Below are 12,828 nucleotides of genomic sequence, written 5' to 3'. Positions count from 1 at the left end.
GTCTGTCAAGAAAGAAGTTGTTCAGATTCGTAAGTATGTCATCGTCTTAGAAGATCAGCTGGGTAAGTATGTTGAGAAGGGAAAAGGTATCTCTCTAAACAGTGTTTAATTCAACTTTTGCAATGCAATGTTCTGCAACATCGAACTATAGTATGCAATTTTGTGTTCTCAACACTTGTTGTAATATGTTTTGTACAGTAGTATGTGCTCAAGTCTAAACATGCACACTGATGTTATAACTGCAGCACGTGCACACTCTTCCTTTTGCAATGCATGTTCGATTGACATGTGCCTTGACAGAGAAGGAGGAAGAGCAGCATAGTAAGTATGTTGAGAGGGATTTTTATTCTGAACTGTGTTTGATTCTAGACTTGCAATGCAATGTTCTACAACATCGAACTATAGTGTGCGATTTTTGTGCTCTCAACACTTGTAATATGTTTTGAACAGCAGTATGTGTTCAAGTCTATACATGCAGCACGTGCTCACGCTAGCCTTCGTGATGCATGATTAAAATTGTGCCTTAACAGAGGAGAAGGCTATATCAGCCTATGTATAACCACCATCTTGTGCAGTAACCTCTAAGCTAGCTTTCTCCAAAAGAGCCACCGCTATCTTGCGCAATCACACGATGCTCGGTTGATTAAATGTGACAGCTGTCAAAAAGCACGTGGGTTTGTAAAGCATATGGAATTTTTCAAATTGCCGCCACTACATTCCAAAGGCATGTAGATAGCAGCACGATGCTTTGTTGATTAACGATGGTGGCAGCTGCACGTAGAATGTTTTAAATTGCCGGCTACTACGATAAAGATAGCTTAAAGTTGTCAGCTTGCGAAAGGCATGTAGAAAAAGCCGCCACCACATTTCAAAGGTAATAGCTAAAGATGGCAGCATGATGCTTTGTTGTTTAAAGATGGCAGCTGTCAAAAAAGCACGTAGAAATTGCTGCCACCACATTTCAAAGGTAGTGCCGTAAAGAGTGCAGCACGAAGGTTAGCGATGCAAGATGGGGGATGACGGCTGTCAAAAAAGCACGTGGCCTTGTTTACACACAAGAGCACGTGGCTTTCGGAGGAGGCCTCTCCCGAGAGCGTGTGGAGGGGGATGTGGAGGAGGCCTCTGCGGAGGGCCGGTGGAGGTGGAGGCGGCAGAACTGTCCACTTATACTACTAGTAACATTACCTTGACCATTGTTTGTTGTGATATTCTTCGTCTATTTTGGTGCCACTCATCTCCGATAGATAGGATTACTGCTGCGTACCGAGTATAATAGCCTGCCCGAATATTGGCGGCAATTGCTCGGGAGTTAGATCCTTCTCTACTTTAGCATGCCATTCCTCTGGTTCATACATTTTCTGATACTACTGGTATGTAACACACTGGTTCATCATAGCATTCCAGCTAATCAATCCCTACTCTGAAGCACTGATTGGAATGAGAAGTGTACACATTTAACGGAAAAATGGCAGAGTAACGTTCGCGGCTGTCTGCGGCCTGGTCATTCCAGCACTTGAACTATGGACTGTTCACCGTAGAACTGTGTGTTCAAAATGAGATTATGTGCGCTTTTCCTCTGATCGAGTATTTTATATGATAACATTGATTTTAATCGCTACATTCCTACTGATGTCATTATAATGACCTATGTTGACTGCAGTTGAGAAAACCAAAAAAACAGTCTTTTTGAGAATTCCGTAGCAAAGCAGGGTACATCAGCTAGTAATTACATAGGCCTTTGTCCAAATTCATTCATGATTTATGCAGTGTTCTCCCCAGAAGTTTCGTTACCTGGGTGACAGGAATGAGCAGCCGTAAAAAATAAAAATGATAAAATTTCAACCTATTCCCCTCAGGTCATTAACAATAATACTAGACAGGTAAACATTAACTGAAAAAATCAACTATTTTAGTGTTATCACGAAGAAGACGTAACAAAGTAGTTTGAACTTCTAGTGTTCTACTACTCGTTCATAATCACTCGGTTGCTGCGGAGAGCCAGACGGGTTTGTTACGTTCCGCGGAATCGATTACTCGCATGCGATACCACGCTAATCCAGACATCGCTCGTGCATGACACTACGTGATAAGATGAACTCCGACGTAACTCGCGCAATTATGTTGACAATGATGAAGATATTTTAATTTAAATGAACAGTTTGACAGTGTTTACATTTTAATTTGGAACACATAATGACTGAAATATGTGTAGTCTACGTAGCTCAGGCGGCAGTGCGCCAGCATCTCACCACTGGGTTCCGTGGTTCAAATAGCTGTCACTCCATGTTAGGTCTGTGCTGGACAAAGCAGAGGCGGGACAGGTTTTTCTCCGGGTACTCCGGTTTTCTCTGTCATCTTTCATTCCAGCAACACTTGATTGAATTGATTGAATGATATGTTGTGTTTTGGTGCAATATGTAGGAACAGGGTACGTGCTACCATGCCTTGGTTTCTTCAAACACTACTCTGCCAGAGACTTGCCATCTTCTAGCAGATACAAAAGAAGTACAAATCTCCATATTTCTTAGTGTGTGGCCCTAGGTGCCTCATTTGACAGGCTGAAAGATGTATCATATAGTAAGTTTCTTGAGAAAATACAAATGGTGTTGCTGAAAACTTTTGACGTGTCAGTGCAACATTAGACTGCAAAAAGAGAGGAAAGTATTATGTTGTAACTTGTCAGTTCCACTCTTTTTTTCAAAAATGAATGATTTTGTATTTGTATTGTATTGTTTTCTGGCTGATGATTATTAATTGATGAATAACACTACTGAATGTAATGTCACGAAATTATGATATACCATGTTCACTAAAACCTTCGTGGAAATTTCTACACAATTCTTATACCTGTAATACTGTGGATAGTAGGTAGAATATAGCTCCATAAATCAAACGATCATGTACCATTTCTGTTTACCTTTGAATCCTACAAACATCCCCCTTAGCATATGAGTTTCCTTTAATCATTTTGGTTCCTGTGTATGGCTTTCTTTCTTACATTGTATTTATATTTCATTTCCTGCATAAGTGGCATATCTTGATACTATTGACTGTAGAGGTTGGCCTCGATAGTGTTAAGAGGACTGATGTACGAGGTGATGTTAGTGTCTATTTCTGTAGTAGATCTTAATCCGAGATAAGGACTGCCAATCCCACTCACCTTCTGGTCACGTCTTTCCTTCCTTCCTCCTTTTGTGAGTTAGCTTCTTTTTCCCTCAGCACAAAAAAAAGATTAGCACAGGCCAGGCCGGTCACTCCCTTCCTTCATGGCTTTGTAAATTAGTAAAACTAAAATTATTAATAAGCAGCACAGGCTGCTAAACTTCTTTTCTCCAGCAAAATAATAATGAAGCACAGGCAAACCTCCAGGTGTATCAATGTTCAGAATGAAGTATTTAAGAAAAAGGTAACAGAAAGAAAGAAATGAATATATTTAAGAGTGGGGGAGAATGAGATCCTGAGGACCTGACGCGCTAAACGATTTAAATCGCCCGCCCGGTAATTTTAGTTCAGGCCTCCGACGGCCATAGCCGCTAGCATGCAATTCATGGCAACCTTTGTGGCAGCTCCCAGCCCAAGGGGGCCCATACCACGGCCAACTCGAAGTTCCGGCCTGCTACACACGACAGTTCCATAGTGATGATGTCAGCTTTTTAGTGCAGCGATATGTAGGCACGAGTCTTGTTTACATGGTGGTTTCGTAGCACGTTTGTGTTATTTCAACGTTATTAGAGGTTCTTTCGCGTTTAAAAGTCATAACTGTATGAAAACGCATCAGTAAAGGATGTATTTTCAGCAATAGTATGTGTTAAATACTGTGGAATTCTAATTCGAGCAGCCTGATGTTAGGAAGTACTGCTAGGTTATGTGATAGGTTAAGTGTACCCACTGAACTATTATGAATTGTCTAAAGTACTCTAAATTTTATCATTTAATTATGATTATTACTATAATGTGTTAGTGTAATGTATGCTCCTCTTTACAAAATGGGGCGAACGTGTAGTGTGCCTGGATGTAGGCCTACATCCAATTACCGTTCAAATAAGGAGGTGGCTATCTCAACATTTGCGTTTCCTATCTATAAGGAGAAGGGAGCTAAATGGATTAATGTTATATACCGATCTAATTTTGAACTCAGTAAATATTCCTGTGTCTATATTAAACATTTTTTACGAAAATCACATATTTCGAGTTGATACTGCAAAACGATCAGATGGTTCCGTTTTAACTGTGCCTAGGTTAAAGCCAAAGCTAACTGACGATGCTGTGCCAACTATATTTCCTGGGCAGCCGTCAGATATATGTCTCAACCAACACCTGCCAAACGAAAATCGCCAGAAGAAGGAGACAAATTATCAAATTATGAGGACTTGTTGGGTAAGTTAACAACTCTAAATGTACTTGAATTTTCTACCAAAACTGATCTCAGTAAAGTTTTGTTTTACAAGCTTCAAACCAAATTCATACTTGCTAAAGCTGTGCAGAGAGGGGTTGAAACAGCTTACAGATTTTGTTTTTCAAATTGCTGTGGAGGGCTACACTTTATTTCAGACCTTGATATCTGATTTTAAAGATGCCTTTTTGAACACCAGAAGTCACAGGGATGTTTTTACAAATTTTGAAAATGAAAGTTGAAGAAACTGGGGAACAAGGCCAGAATTCGCCGGCACAGCTATGACGACATACTTACGGGACCTCCTGGGTAGGAGGGGTTTCGGGTGGGGAGAAATCAAAACATACTGAAGAAATTTCGCATTTACTTTCTATGTCTTCAGCTTCTTTCAACTCCCGCCTGTATTTCACCGGCGTCCATTTAACCTAATTTATACGTACTTATTCCACTTACATATTCGCATACTATACTCATTTTACTTAAGTTTATCTGTCATAAATTCCTGGCGATAGGTCGTCTTGAACCAGCGATCTCCAACTCCGTAGTCCATCAGCTTATCCACTCAGCTAACATGTTACTTGATAATTTGAGGTGTAAACAATATATATAGAGATACATATAGTATATACATATACCAGTAATAGAGATGGCATTGCAAAGTAATTAATAATTACCCCCAAAAGATGACTCTGTCGTCTCTCTCTCAACTGTTGCCAACTTAACTTCTACGAGGAACAAGAATACATCAAACTCAAATCACGAGTTTCAATACCGGCACTGTGATTATTGTTTGAAGAGGGAGTACAACTAAATAACAGACGAAAACAAACCAGTCGTGTGTCGTGTCTCCAGCTATGTTATAGTCGTGATTACTGTCTTAAGAGGAAGTAGGCTTACAACTAGAAGAAAGCAATTGAGTTGTGTGTCCAGCTCTGTCATAGTCGTGATTATTGTTTTAAGAGGAAGTATTACTAAACAGAAACAATCGAGTTGTGTCTCCAGCTCCGTAATAGTCGTGATTATTGTTTTAAGACGAAGTACAACTAGCCAAAACAACTCCTGTTGGGTGCTGTATCCATACTAGTAATTATAATTTTAAGAGGGAGTACATCTACGTAAACACAAGAAGTCCATCTTCTGTCCACTCCTCTGTCAACTGATGGTGAGTACCCATATATTCATATCCTGTCTCAGTGATTGCAGTATACTCGTATGTATAGTGTTGCCTTCCCATTCGTGACGTGATCACCAAAAGTGTACTTCCAACAACAGTCGCTGAATTAGCAATGCTGTCGCACCTAACCGAACCTCTCACTACCAGTGGTTTTCTTTGGATCACAACCTAACCTGTCACTATCAGTGGTTTTCCGTGGATCACTCCGTTCAATTAGCAACGCTGTCGCACCTAACCAAACCTAACCTAACGTGTCACTACCAGTGGTTTTCGGTGGATCACAACCTAACCTGTCACTATCAGTGGTTTTCGGTGGATCACTCCGTTCAATTAGCAATGCTGTCGCACCTGACCAAACCTAACCTAACGTGTCACTACCAGTGGTTTTCGGTGGATCACAACCTAACCTGTCACTATCAGTGGTTTTTGGTGGATCACAACCTAATCTTCACTATCAGTGGTTTTCGGTGGATCACTCCGTTCAATTAGCAATGCTGTCGCACCTAACCAAACCTAACCTAACGTGTCACTACCAGTGGTTTTCTGTGGATAACAACCTAACCTGTCACTATCAGTGGTTTTCGGTGGATCACTCCGTTCAATTAGCAATGCTGTCGCACCTAACGAAACCTAACCTAACGTGTCACTATCAGTGGTTTTCGGTGGATCACCCCGTTCAATTAGCAATGCTGTCGCGCCTAACCAAACCTAACCTAACGTGTCACTACCAGTGGTTTTCGGTGGATCACAACCTAACCTGTCACTATCAGTGGTTTTTGGTGGAACACAACCTAACCTTCACCATCAGTGGTTTTCGGTGGATCACTCCGTTCAATTAGCAATGCTGTCGCACCTAACCAAACCTAACCTAACGTGTCACTACCAGTGGTTTTTGGTGGATCACAACCTAACCTGTCACTACCAGTGGTTTTCGGTGGATCACTACCTAACCTGAAACTATCAGTGGTATTCGGTGAAACACAATTGCTTTCGTAAGGGATGCTAGAGACCTGTTGGTCTCTTCGCGGTTCTAACCTGGGGGCTTCCCTTTGTTTGTCCCCAGACCGATTGTTTTGCCACTAGCCGGACCTAACCAAACGAGACCAATGCTTTTCGTACTTGCCGGACGTGCTTAATACTCCTAAAGTTTTCGCGACATCAAGTCAGCCCCATCATATCGTACCGTTAATACCTATTTCACGAACCAACTAGTCAAGTTGTAACCCAATCTAGTGCCTGTAAATTGTGTTACGCAGTCTCAAACAGCTAAATATAACAGACCATTAATTCATACATTTAGCGGCCGCTACAAGTCCCTTCGAATTATCCGCCATGTTTACAAACATCAGCTCGCCAAACACGTCATATATGACGTCATATAGACGCACAAGCAGCGGCCGCGGAGCCCGTGCTCGCCCGTGCCGGCGGATCCTGGACTTATACCGAAACGGGCAATTACTGTGATAAGTGTGTGTGTGGTATAGGGTTCATTAGTATTGTGTCCAACATCTGCCACATTTTCGGAAACATTTTTAGTAACAATTAATCAAAAATAATTAACAACAGCACTGTGCGCACAAACAAGCGTAAAATAATAACATTTTAGAGACAACAGTTCGCCTATTAAGCATCAAATGATTTGTTATGGAGGGCTACATGTTAATTCAGGCCTTGATATCTGATTCAAAGATGTATTTTTAAACAGTGGAATTCGTAGGGATCTTTCTTTCAATGATTTGATAATGGAAGTTGAAAAACCTGGTAATATCTGTGCCAAGTGTGGGTGTGAGCTGCAGAGTTAATGAGTGTTGTGTCGAAGATCTATCATATCATGGCAAATATTTTCCTAACTGTAATTCATAAATAATTAATAGCATTAGGAGCTCAAATAAGTGTAATATAAGGGCATTTTAGAGACAGCAACAGTTTGCTGAGTGACCATCATACTACTTTTCAAATTGTGGGAAACTACACATTAACTCAGACCTTGATATCTCATTCAGTGGTAATTGTAGGGATGTTTCTTTCAATGTTTTGATAATGAAAGTTGAAAAATCTGGTAATTTCTGTGACAAGTGTGGGTGTGTGCTGCAGAGTTAATGAGTGTTGTGTCCAAGATCTATCATATCATGGCACATAATTTTGCTGTCATTCATAAATAATTAATAATACTATATGCTCAAATAACTGTAATGTGTAATATAAGGGCATTTTAGGGAGAGCAACAGCTTGCCAAGTGACCATCATACTACTTTTCAAATTGTGGAAAGGTACACGTTAACTCAGACCTTGATACCTCATTCAGTAGTAGGCCCTAACTGTAGGGATGTTTCTTTCAGTGTTTTTATAATGAAAGTTGAAAAACCTGGTAATTTCTGTGACAAGTATGGGTGTGAGCTTCAGAGTTAATGAGCGTTGTGTCCAAGATCTATAATATCATGGCAAATATTTTCCTGTCATTCATAAATAATTAATTAATAACACTATGTGCTCTAATAAGTATAACATAATGGCATTTTTAGAAACAGCAACAGTTTGCCTAGTGAACATCATACTACTTTTTAAATTGTGGAAAGCTACACATTAACTCATACCTTGATATCTGATTCAAAGATATATTTTTTAGACAGTGGAAATTCTAGGGATGTTTCTTTCAATGTTTTCAATGTTTTGATAATGAAAGTTGAAAAACCCGTGACAAGTGTGGGTGTGTGCTGCTTAGTTAATGAGTGTTGTGACCAAGATCTGTCATATTTTGGAAAATACTTTTTTTAATTAATCATGTGCTCAGACAAGCGTAAAAAATGGCACTGCCTATTCACCGTCATGGTACAGTCCACCGTACAGTAGCCTTCAGTCGAACATTTTACAATATGTAATATATTACCTTGAGTGCATATATTTGTGTATTCGTATGTATACATTGATAGTGTTTCTTGTGTGCTTTGTGTTTATAGGCTTATTATTGCATTTTCGTTGTCAAATTATGATAAAAAGTATCGTATCAGCAATATAGGAATTACACGCGACGACGGAGAGTGAACACTATTCGCGTGACGTTACAACTGTTGGTAGCAGGCCTCTATATATCAAGATGGCCGTGCCCATACCCGGGGGCAAGGTGGGGCCTCGTCTACCCTCCCCCCCTCCACCTAGCTCACAGGGAAAGGCAAAAATCTAGTGTAGTCAGGAGTTTTCCTTTCAAGAAAATTATTTAAAAGTCAGTATTGTGTAGAAGCTGTAGTACCGTTCTACTCCAACAGGCAGGGGATACCGTGGGTAATGCTACCGCAGAATACAAGTCGCCATTTATCTTCCAAAATATTAAAAATACTGCATACACCCAGGACCGCCCCCCTCCCCCCCTACAAACTGTCATATGGGCGCCCATGCTCGGCAGTCTCTATGGCAGCCGTTGCATACAGAAGTGAAAAATAACGTTCCGAGTGGCCTCTTACTCATTCTCGTTGGCGCACAGAGAACTTTTCAATAAGTGCCGTATACTCTGGAGTTGTGACTGGTAATACATCCTTTCCTAAATTCAGCCTCTTCTACTGGCTGATACAAATCAAGTCGTTCTTCAAGGGTTTGTTTTGAGTGATTACTGTAGACTACATTAAAATATCGGGTTTTGTCTCGAAGTGTGAGATATGTTGTTGTATCAGACGCGTATTAACCAGTTGTTCAGCTTATGCCGTTACTTGTGTTACCGGTACAGATTTTCTTCATTGAGGAATTGTGATTTCTATCTCTTTACACTGTGTGCGCAACCTCTCACATATTGTCGGTAATGTTCAAATTTCAGTAATTTACTTTTGTCAAACTTATAGATCTCAATTGAGAACCGTAAAAAGTTAATGCTAATGTTTCTCAGTTTCAGCATTCTTCATATTTTTAATTTTCTTAATTTGGTTTTTACTTAAGCGTTAAACATTTATAAGCATATAACTAGATTTCTTTTGAAACCTCCTGGCCTTTGCGTCACAAGTACCGGCAAATCATGTGTTGTAGCAATATACCGGATATCTAAATTTAATGGAATGAGGAATTTTTCTGAAGGGCTACGCAGGTGAAGAATTGCGGATATTAGATTCAGAAATAAGTTACAAGATGTAGTGTTTCGGTATAATTTTCATTATTGTGTTGATGTGTTATTTGCCTCTGTGTCCGATTTAAAAGTGACGCTATGAATGTTTAGTTGTTCTTTACACTGTAGGCTGCGAAAGATTTTAGTACCGGTAGTGTTCGAAATCTTGAGAGTTGTTCCGTGTAGGATATCTGTGAAAATATCTGCATATGTAGATTTCTCGGTATATCAGTGCTGTTATGGAGATTCTTCTGTATCACATCCTTACCCCACAACAGCCATTTCCGGTATTTACTCCTGATGTTTTAGTTAACAGTAGGCTGCCTCTCTTTCGTAAGATATTTCCTGATTTATTGGAGTGTAAAAGATCTTCTTCATGGGCGTGTGGCGGTGAGTTTGCATGGGCTCGAATCCCAGGATAGGCAGCCCTGAAAATCATTTCCGTGGTTTCCCCATTTTCTCAGTTGTCTGTTAGGTCATCAGCCCAGAGGCTGGTTGGATCCTCAAATAGCACCACCAAGGGTTATGCTGTTATAAGGAAACTGCAAAAACCAACAGTAGCACCAAAATGAGGCATACTAGGCAAGATGAGGAGTGAGGTAGTTTGCCATTGCTTTCCTCACTGGGCCAGAAAGTACTACTGCACTAAGACTGACCCTATGAGCAACACCTTTCATAACACTCATATGCACTAGTCATGCTCTGAATGTCAGTACTCAGCACTACCCATACCCCAACAGCTTCCATATTGTCACAGCCATGGATGTTGACTGGGACTTCGATTTAATCTTATTTAACGCTGCTACCTTCTTAATCCTAGCAATTTCCGTTCGTCTTGTTAGGGCAATATTAAACCAGCAGCAGTAATGGAAGAAAAATCTTCAGGACTATATTCTGTCTCTGGGAACTGTAAAAGGTAGTTGTTACTTGAAAGTGAAATCAAAATTTATATTAATAGAATAACCAGTGAAGGCCAGAACAAGTAGGCCTGGTGTCCCTTATGTAGCAGTATACAAAATATAATTGATCATAGTTTCCTGAATAGATATGTGTTTCCATAGGAATCTGTTTCGTGGCAATGAGTAAGAATCAACGCAATTGGCCTCAGGAACGAAGCTCGTGTTACATGTGTACATTATGTTTACTTTTACAGTAAAATATCACAAAGTGAATAATAAGCACTGTTATTGGCTGAAATGAATTCAGTGAGGCACCACTCAAGGTATTCAACACAGACTAGTTTTGGACCATGTGGGGAACAAACTGCTAAACATTTAAACCAGTTGCATGACACAGAACTCCCTTCAAGGGGTGCTGTGTTAAGCAACCCTGGGTTGTGTCATTAGACATGACATGCACAGACAAATAAAGAAAATGCACTTAAGTAAAAGTTCGATGAAATGAGCTCGTAGAAGTGTTGAATAAATTTTTGTCTTCAGTTCAACAGATTCTTCTTCATTTTCCATTTCCAGTCTTTTGGGTAGAGTTATGAATTAAGGACTTCCTCAGTTTTCTATATCTCCACAACTCCCTTCTTTCTTCCAATATTTTTTTCTACTTTTTACTCCTCTCTTCTCTGTACTCTCTTTCGCCATATCCACCCACCTCTGTCTGGGCATTCCCCGATGTCTTTCTCCTGTTATTTTCTCTGTAATCACTCTCTGGAACTCTACCCTCTCCTATTCTCATCATGTGTCCACACCATTTCAGCTTATTGGTCTCTATCTTGTCTTGCAGTTTAGGGAATCCAATTCTTTCCCTGATTTCTACGCTTCTGACTTTATCTCTTCATATCCTCCTTATTATTCCTCTAAGGAATTTTACTTTGGCCTCTTGGATTCTGCTGTCATCATAGTTTGCTGTTGTCCACGTGCCTGATGCATGTGTCAAAATTAGTGTGTAATACATAGGGTGCAAAATTTTCTTTCATTCCTTTCGGACGTCCCATTTCCTGACTATAGATCCCGAATACTTGAAGCTTTCCACAACTTCAAATGGTCTTCCATTTACTTCAATATTCCCACTTCCTTCTCTATTACCTCTCATCACCACTGCTATTATATACCTCTCCACACTTATGTGCATTCCATATACCTCTAGCTCCTAATTCTGTACAATATCTTGTTCTTGTACTTCCATTCCATCTTCTCTACATACTACTATGTCATCTGCAAAGAGTAAGGCCATTGTCTCTTTACTTCCCCCTTTTTGTTGTATACTGTTGCAGATTTCATCCATGGTTGTAATGTAGAGTACAGGGGATGATACACATCCTTGTTGAAGTCCTGTTTCTACTTCGAACCAGTTTGTTTGTCCTATCATAGTCTTCGTACTACTTACTCACTTTTTGTTTATGGCTTTTTAGAATTGGTTTTTCTCCTCTCCCTCTCATCTTATTTATCAACCTATCCAAGACCGCTTGTCATGGTACACTGTCATATGCCATCTCAATATCTATAAATGTTATCACTAAATCCCACCGAAACTCCCATCTTTTCTCCATCATGTTCTTTAGATTCAATGCATTGAAGAACTTAAAATTGATGTTAGACTGAGTATGGAGTACGGCACTGCATGGAAGTGAAACATGGATAATAACTGGTGCCGAGAAAAACAGAGTTGAAGCCTTTCAAATGCCGTGTTATCAGAAGTTGTTGAAGATCAGATGGGTAGAACATGTTAGAAATAAAGAGATAGTGAATCAGCTTGATGAGAGGAGAATGGTTTGAGAGAATTTGATCCTAGGAAAGAAAATTTTGATAGAACAGATCTCAAGGAAATCTGATCTTGTTCAGTTTTGAAGCGAAGTTCAGAATCAAATCAATCAATACTGATCTGCATTTGGGGCAGTCGCCCAGGTGGCAGATTTCCTATCTGTTGCTTTCCTAGCCTTTTCAAAAATGATTTCAGAGAAATTGGAAATTTATTGAACATCTCCCTTGGTAAGTTATTCCAATCCCTAACTCCCCTTCCTATAAATGAATATTTGTCCCAGTTTGTCCTCTTGAATTCCAACTTTATCTTCATATTGTGATCTGTCCTACTTTTATAAATGCCACTCAAACTTATTCGTCCACTAATGCCATTCCACGCCATCTCTCCGCTGACAGCTTGGAACATACCACTTAGTCGAGCAGCTCTTCTTCTTTCTCTCAATTCTTTCCAACCCAAAAA

At 39.9% G+C, this 12,828-nt stretch overlaps 1 protein-coding gene across 1 annotated transcript in view; it reads left to right on the top strand.

Annotated features, from left to right (window-relative positions):
• Positions 1-9,253: 9,253 nt before the first annotated feature.
• Positions 9,254-12,828, top strand: part of LOC136885244 (uncharacterized) — a 62,411-nt gene continuing 58,836 nt past the window's right edge. Inside the window, exon 1 of the mRNA XM_067157723.2 lies at positions 9,254-9,354. The gene's annotated coding sequence lies outside the window, so the exon portion shown is untranslated. The remainder of the gene's footprint in view (positions 9,355-12,828) is intronic.

This window comes from Anabrus simplex, chromosome 14, assembly GCF_040414725.1.
Source record: "Anabrus simplex isolate iqAnaSimp1 chromosome 14, ASM4041472v1, whole genome shotgun sequence".
Lineage (NCBI taxonomy): Eukaryota > Metazoa > Arthropoda > Insecta > Orthoptera > Tettigoniidae > Anabrus > Anabrus simplex.
This window is presented reverse-complemented; position numbering and strand designations above follow the sequence as displayed.